The following is an 8882-nucleotide window of genomic DNA, read 5'->3' on the forward strand; positions in this document are numbered from 1 at the left end:
GCGGAGACTCGGCATTTTTCTCCCGGTTTACTGAAATCACTGGAAAGTCGAGAGTTGATTGCAGCGGCGCCTCCATTTCTTCGATTACGTGCGTAAAAATATTGTTACGACGCAGCCACGGCGCAGAATGTTAAAGCGAACGCGGGAGAACTTGCCTCATATCTAGGGTATCAAAACAGAAACCCGTTGGTACATTGGAAAAATTCTGTCACTCCAAGGTAATGTTCGCTCGGAGTTTCTGCGATTCGTTGGCAAACCGAACGCCGCACCGAGTGACGATTGCTATCGGCATGTCGATAAACCGGTCGCCAGTTAATTTATGCAACGACAAACGATCGAGATAGTGGAACAATAAATTCGAGCAACTTCTCCTCCAAGATCATTTCGGAATCAAACAAACCACGAGCGAGTGGCCTTTAAATCCGAGAACGTGGAATGACGTAACGATCACGCCGCTCACGTCGATCGAAATATTCAGTCGGTTCTAAGTACGAACAATCGTACTCCGAAATTTCGTGTTATTCGCTTCGAAATTAATCAACACAACGGAAATTATAACGTGGTAAATACGAACGCGATACGAGCAATACCGAATATGCGAGTATAAACGAAACAGCAACGAGCAGACAAGTTCGAGTCACAAAGGAAGCAAAAGAACGAAACATTCCACGATTGCAACACGATTGCGCATGCGATGTTTTCATTCAACGATAACACCGACCGATCAAGCCACATTATCTTGTCAAAACAAGAAGCACGTGTCAACGATACCCGGTGCACAAAAGATCCTACCCTAGTTCCAACAATATTCAACCGCGTGACCTAGATTCACCGCCGTTCCCCGATACTTGCAACTTTCAATTCACCCAGCGCGTTTTCCTTTCTTTCGTTACCCTCTGTTTAATTGCCGCCGTTTCCCACGTGGCCTGTATCAACAAAACTGGCGCGAAATTACACGGTTTTGTCAGAGGCAGAGAGCAGAACGTAAGCCACGTAAAAAGAAACACCGTACGCACTAAAGATCGCGAAACGTTTATACAATGAGACTCGAGATAACGAAGATTCCTTCGTACATCGTCGATCTTGCTACTCTACGAGTGAAATAATTCGTGCGTTGATGATTCTGACACGTGGACAACGTTCTCGAACAGGTTTATTAACCTCTGACAGTAAAATCGGGCACCTAATTGTTTAGCTTTCGTAACAAAAAAAAAAAAAAAAAATCAGATGATAGAAAAAAATTCGCACGAGACTAAATCTTTTAATTGGACCTCGCACAATGACCGAACTTTTCGGGGAAAAAATTGTTCCACTCTGTGGAAAAATAAAATTACCCGGTTTTGCCACAGAGAATACACAGTGGCTATAAAATGCAACACAGTTGTAAAATGTTTATTTTTATTCGTTAAAAAGTAGTAGAAACAATTATTTTTTACAATTTTAATAAACATACAGTTATTCTATGTAGTCTGTCCTATGAAAAAAATTATGTTAATTACTAGTTCAAATATTTGCAAAAAGTTTGTAAAAAGTTGACTTTCCCCCTATACTTGTCATTAAGAAATGGCAAGAATTTTTTTGTGTAATGGCACTCGTCATGCGAAAAAAAGTAATTACAATTTGTTGCTTGAATTGAATTTCTTGTGGAAAATGAAACATGTTTGTAAATTTTAGATATTTTAGAATATCTTCAGACTATATTTTCTTGCCATCGATATTAATTATTATTAACTAATAGGGTTATTGATTCTTTTAAAAAGAAACTAGTGTCACTTCTCTCGAATTTAATTCAATTTTACAACAGCTGCGTAATACTCTGTGTCTGACGAATACATCGCGTCGTTCCAGCGGAATAATGTAAATCAGAGGTGGCTAACTGGCGCACTTTCCCCATCCCCTCCATTGCATCGATCTCCCCTCTATATATATATATAAAAATTGCTAGTTTTTTCTTCTACTGTAGCTGTTAAAATTAAAGAAAGACAGGGAAAATAGTTTGAACAGAATGAGAAATTTTCTAATTTTCATGGTGCAGGCAGACTGAGTGAGTAGCTCGTCCGCAAAAGAGGAAGAAGTTCGCCAATTCCGAGTCGTAGATACACACTTTTATAAACGGCTGAGAAGAGGTTAACACGATCGATGAAGCGTATCGAAAGAAAAGTCGCGAGACCGCGACTCGCCCTCGCTAAAAAAAACACGCGACGAAACTTTCGAGACTTTCACATTCGTCCGTCTCTTCTCCCTCCTCTCGGCTCGCGATCCTACCAGCCTCCGGATCAAATCGCTCTCGGAATCAAATTGCTCGCGCGCAAACGTTTACGCGTTTTACGTTCGCCGGCATTGCACTTTCACGGGCAACGTCGTTCGGTCAACGTCTTTACTTATTCACGCAGGCAGCTATTTCCCTGGCAACTATTTACGACAATGGGATGCGAGGGGATTCGTGATGCCTCTGCTTTACGAGCGCTGCACAGCTTTCGCGAGTAGCGATAAAAAGAGAGACGGGGGGGGGGGGGGGGACCAAACGAAACCAACGCTCTGGATGGAGAATCGAGACCGATGGAGAGATCCAGAGATTAGATCGACGATGTCGATACATTTATAAATCACTCGAGCGCTAATGGGTCTTTATTGTTCTATCGCAAATCGAAACAAATCTCTCCGCCATGTTTCGCCGAACTTTCGCAACCATTTCCTACGTACGGGTGGTAATTAATTGTCGCGTCGTTTCCTTTCCTTCAGTTTTGCAGCGTTGATTGCTAAAATGGAGTTTCTGGCGTTTTCACCAACTTTCTGCTCGAGTTTTAAAGTTTCTAGCAGATGGTCGGTTACCGACATTTTGGAGCTGAACGCGTTTTTTTTGTTCGTCGTTTGACAAACTATCGCTCGTCGTAATTAAAGCACCGAAGTTGTCAAAACATCGTACACCTTGAAAAAATTGTACTTTTGATTATGACGCGTGCTCCTTTTCAGTTGCTGTTTACGCGAGATCGAAATTAAAAATCATTTGAAATCAATATTCCTGTTGCCAAAGATCATTTCTCATAGGCGGGGAAAACTTCTTCTGAATATTACGAAATTATCAACGAAACGAGCTGCGAGAATTATTTTTCCATTAAGTCAACGAACGACAACGTCAATGTTTCTCCGTATCTCGGATGGCTCGTACACCACTCGCAGCGAGATTATCCTCGATTCCGGCCCGGAACTTAACCGGCATTTGCATATTAATCACGAATTCATCGAGAAGTTATATTCCGGGGCCGAGCTTACGCGCTACAGATTCGCGTAATCATATTACCTTTAACGCACTGTTAAGCTCGCCTCTCGTGGCCCGGGGGACCGGGAGGTAGCGCGGGAATACTTGGGGCAACCGTATCAATGATAAGGTAACTTCGTCAAACAAAAAGCCCCGGGACCAGGCTCTCGAGAAAAACGATACGAACGCGGCGGTGCGGCGATGCCGCGCCGCGTGGAATGCAATTATCCAAGCCAACGGCGAAATAAGAAAGGATTATCCTGCTAAACGTTCCCGAGCAAATGTAGATAAAAATAATTGCGCCGAGCAGCTTGTGTTTCGCGTTGAATTTCGGCGTTCCGGCGCCCGACTTCGGCGGAGAATCAATTACGATTTAGCTGGAACTGCCCGTTTAATAAAAAAAAACGGCACAAAGAGTTCGATTCTCGTGCGGTTTCGAACAAAGAGGCGAGCGAACGGTGGTCAACTTGGATTTCCTAAGGGGTCAGGATACGGTGTGAAATTTTCAAAAAAATCAATGTTTTTTTGTTTCGTTTTAAATGGTAGTCTGAGGTCTTGGACATAAGATACAAGGCCCTAGCCTTTAAAACGATTGATTTTGGGGTATAATGATAAATCCGCGGATACAGGATAATTGAATTTTGTATCACTGTTTATCAACTTTCAGCAGTATATTATAAAGTGTAAATCGTGCGGTTCAAATATTACTTTTTGGCGAATCGAATATTAGGGGACTTGGATTCAATTTAATTGCGAATTGTAAGAACTGTGAGTCGCGATGTATAAGTAAAGAAAGTAAGTAAAGGATACATATGAAAAATGACGTGTTTTTCTCGAAACTAGGTTTTTAGAAACGGCGTGCAAGATATCTCGTAATCTAACCAACCAATTACTGTGAAACTTGCTACGTATCTTTAGTGTAACATTTATCGAACATTTTTTAATTTTTAACAATTTCGAAAAATATAAACAAAAGACGTCAAAATTTTTGGCATAAAGTCGATACATCAAAAACGAATAGCTGCTATTTTCATAATTTTCACAGAAATGAAAATGTTGGATCGTCAATCTCTCTAGAGAATATTGTTTACTTTTGAATTTTTTTTTTTTTTTGCCTTTTTGTTGCAGGTAATCCTGTTTGGCTGGAATCATGCACACCGATAGGCAATGTAAAAAAAATTTGTGTAAAAGGATGCCGTTAAAAAACTAAATAAGAGTCCTCTTTTTTTTCCTTTTTTAATGTTGCTTTATAGTCCATAATGTGTTAAAATAAACCACAAACGCTCATGTCAATCAAATATATATTGTTTTTTTTTTTTTACTAGCCCTCCAAAGTAATTTTTAGGCCCGTCACACTGTCCTGCCCCCTTAAATCGAACGGACGATCTGGCTTTTAGATTAGTAAAAGTTAGTGGCTTCTCTTGAAAATATTGAAACGAGAAGCAAAAATCTAAACAAACGAAGTAAATCTGAAGACAAGATAATTGATCATTCGGTAAATTCTCGTTTACGTACTTAAACGAGGATACATTACCTATAAATTTGTCGGATCGTTTACCGATTGAGCAAGACTTGACACAAACTTAATGGAGTTTGATCGATAAATCGGACTAATGAGAAAGCGATACTGAAATAGATGGAGCGTGGAAGGTAGATAGATAGAATAGGGATAAAGAATCGCGATGAACGATGGTGTGCAATACCTCGTGATCGATTTCTATTGCGGAACGAGGTGAGCACGTAGATATCTCGAGGGATCATGACTCACGACCTTTCAGTACAATCAGTTGCAACAATAGTCGGTCGAGTGCACGGTCAACCGAGATAATAATCTGGTACAAACGAAGAAAATGAGACGAAACTATCTATGGAGAACCAAGAGAGAAAGAGAGAGAGAGAAAGAGAGGCTCGATAGGAACGGTATATCTAAAGCGATTCTTTGCGATTGTGCAACAATTTCATTTTACAATTACGTGGAACGATAAGACGCGATAATATCGACAAATAAGTCGCATCTTCCATTATTATTCAGTCGCTTCTGAAGAGATTCGTTCGCAACATTTTTATCTTTGTTCGTCATCCGACAATCATTATGACTTGAAGCTGTAAAACAAGAAAACGAGAAAGACGGTACATTTTGAAAAGAAATGTTACGAAATGTTACGAAATGATAAAAAAATAAATGACAGAAAAGTATCACACATATTGAAGAGAAAAAAATCGATCCATTTGAAAAACTAACACACAAGGGTCTCAATGATATTTTTTTTTTTTTTTTCTTCAAGACTCACAAGTGTAGCTCAGATCCGAGAATTAATTTCCAGAATCGCGGGCGGGAAAATCAGGGTAAGTTCGACAATCGACAAAACGATTGTTTATACATTCTCGATGGAGTTTCGCTTGCTGGAGAAAATTGCATAAAACGGGTACGATCTGGCAAGCAGCAGCCGGTGGTGGCCGCGTTTCGGTAAACAAAACGCGCGTTTCCCCATATGGATCGGCGCACGTATCCAGGAAACGGCCTGCACCGGGAGGTCTCTGTTCATATAACACGGTTTTTCACAGTTCGTAAGGAAAATCCGGCGCGAGAAGACGTGAAACGTATTCGCTCACGAAGGATGCGTTTAAGCTTTACGGAGCTTTCAAGAAAATTGAAAATTCTACGGGACGACGATATAATGTTTCTCGCGCTGTGCTCTCTCTCTCTCTCTCTCTCTTTCTCCTTTTCTTTCTGTCTCTCTCTCTTCGTCCTTCTTTCGCCACCGACGACGGATGCTGGTAATCGTCGTCGGAGAATGTAAAAGTAGGCGTGCGACACCGCTGGCATGAAAGTTGACGCGAAAAAAGAGATTGCACCGAGAAAACAAGAACGGGGAGGGAAAAATAGGCGGAAGGAGTGGAAACGACGAGAGAGAGAGAGAGAGAGAGAGAAGAGATGGAATTGGCGCGCGTTCCAAGGGATCTTCAATAGAAATTACGGTAAATCACGGGTCGACACGGGTGCAAAAACGGAAATCAAGAGAACAAGCCGTTCCATCAACACCCGAGTGATATATAACGGCGCGAAACTCAAATTAAATATCTCATAATACCCGTGGCTCACGTGTTCACCGGGTATATAGCCGGGCACATCTGTACGTGTATTTGGCCGCACTCGAGAACCGGCTGGCTACGAGCCAAACTTTCCCGACACGCCAGATTTGATGCCTAAAAAGGATCGTAAATTTATCTCATCGCGCTCGCGAAACTCGCGAAATAAATACAATTTTCCCCAAGGTTCCAGGCGGCGCATCCACGCTGAATCCTTATAAATTTCGTCCGTTATACGCCGCGGCTTGCCGAATTTATCGTGTAACGTCGATCTCCTCTGACCCCGGCTTTAATCGCGCTCGCTTCGATTTTAGAACAGCGCCGAATGAGTGCTAAAAAATATAAGTTTTCCGTGACGCCGTGGCTCTTTCTTCTGATACGTTGGAGAGAGAAAAAATCGTAACATCGAGCCGTACTCGTGGTGCATGTTGTGCTTTCGACTCCGAGAGAGAAAGCAAATCGTAAACCTACGAAATTTCAATTCGAATTTCAAATTTCATTTCTCTGAGCCGAACGAAATAAAAATTGCGTGTAACGTTTCGAATGCTCTGTGTCTAAAGTAACGTTGCAATTTCGACGAGCTTGCTTGGAAAATTGGAAATCAAGGGAAAATTTCAAAAATGAAATCTCCATGTTCTATGTTGTTCGATTATTTTTCACCAATTAATTTCGAATCTTACAGTCTTCAATTTCTTCGGCATTTCGAACATTGTCGATCAGCGAAAGAAGACAAATTCGTAGAACCAATTTTCGTCAATCAATTACTTTTATAAATTAAAGTGATTGTAAAGATCATAAGTTGGGAAAGTTGATTGGTATATGCATCAAAATCGTGTGAGTGAATTAAGCCAATTTCTTAATCCGCGAGGAACACGCGGTGTACTGCTAGGAATATAAATATTAAGTAGGGAAAAATGCCTTGTGTCGCGGCGTGCACAGCTAAAGGGAAAAAAGAATATCGAGCATTTTTCATAGCGACGACATTAATCGCCCCCCAAGGCGACCACTTTCCGTTGTTATTACGCCCCTGAGAAATTTACTATTCCTACGAAGGCGATAACACGAATTGCAATTATATTACAATATTTATTATAATTTACAAGCACCACCCATTGAAACCACCCATAGAAGAAATAGCTTAACTATGCACGAATATTCAACACACGTGCATTCATCGCTGACGTGTGAATTGACCGGAGTAAGAAAACACGCGTGTCAATTTTCTCAGCAAATTTTTAACTCTAATTTTTTAATGTTTCTCTCTAATTTTTATTACTGTAAATGTGATAGATAAATGAAAAGAAGCCAAAATATGGATGAAGTACTGAAACTCTATCCTAACCAATTTGCAAAACCAATTTCTTAAATAAATCAATTTTCGACAAATTAATTTTACATCTCTCATCTTAATCTATATCTTTGTCCTTCATCTAATCGTCTAGTATTAATATCGGCGTAATTAACATTTACATGGTGACAATTGAAAAGACTGCCACCTTGGTTTAAATCCTACGATACTGCAATGCTCGCAAAATTGAATTAATCCACTTGTATTTGTTTTAAATATAAATTAGATAAATTAATGTAGAATGTGAAAATTCAATATTATCATTATCGTATAATTTATTTTTTATAATGTTTTAAAATGCGATAACTTTTCGTACAATTTTCAAATCTGCCACGTCCGGCGTGACGTGCGAGTTGAAAGGGTTAAAATATAACGATAACAAACACTTTTGTGTCGATCAAATTTTAATCTCCGATCTGCATGAAGCACGCAGCTATTATCTATCGTCCCCCGACACGTACCTACACCTGAGTTTGCCTACAGAGTTTGATTAATAAATTAATGACAATTCTCAGCACGAAATCTTCCTCGCCAAATTTCTCCCAACACGCGCGTTCAATCTTTCCTTGTCAACGCGTAGCGCGCGATATTTCTCCGTAAAATTTCCCGAAAAGTCACGGTAAATATCGCGTTGAATTTCAAATTGGAGAGACCGCGGAGAGAGGGAACGCGATACGCGCCGCTGCGCCCGCGAATTCGGTTTCGATTATTTAATGCCGCGAAAAGCTCGACGCGGAAATCGCCGCGGCCGAGGCATAAGGGAGCGTGACGGGAATCGCCGTCGACGAGCCTTCCCGATCGAGCGAGTTTACAATTACACGTCAGCCCGTCCCGCGTGGCGCATTATCGAGCCTCATAACGTACTACACCGCGTATCGGCCGTTAACGCCACGCCGCAGTTCGTTCATTAATAACAGAAACGTTATTAATGACCGGTCGTGCGGGAAATATTGCCAGTAATCAGTGCACGGTTCGCGTTTTCGCGGCCGTACCGACTCCTATACTTTCCTCCCCCTCCCACATCCAGGAGTTGAACCATTTTTCGTTCCCCTCTGCACGCGGACGATCGATCGCGAATTAATCTGATTTGTCCAACGCCGAACACGGCCGGAGCGAATCGATCGAAACCAACGCAACTCGTTTGTAACTCGTTCAGTTTTCGCGAATTTTTTTTTTTTTTTTTTT

The sequence above is a fragment of the Frieseomelitta varia genome, unplaced genomic scaffold, assembly GCF_011392965.1.
Source record: "Frieseomelitta varia isolate USP_RPSP 00005682 unplaced genomic scaffold, Fvar_1.2 scaffold_980, whole genome shotgun sequence".
Taxonomy (NCBI): Eukaryota; Metazoa; Arthropoda; class Insecta; order Hymenoptera; family Apidae; genus Frieseomelitta; species Frieseomelitta varia.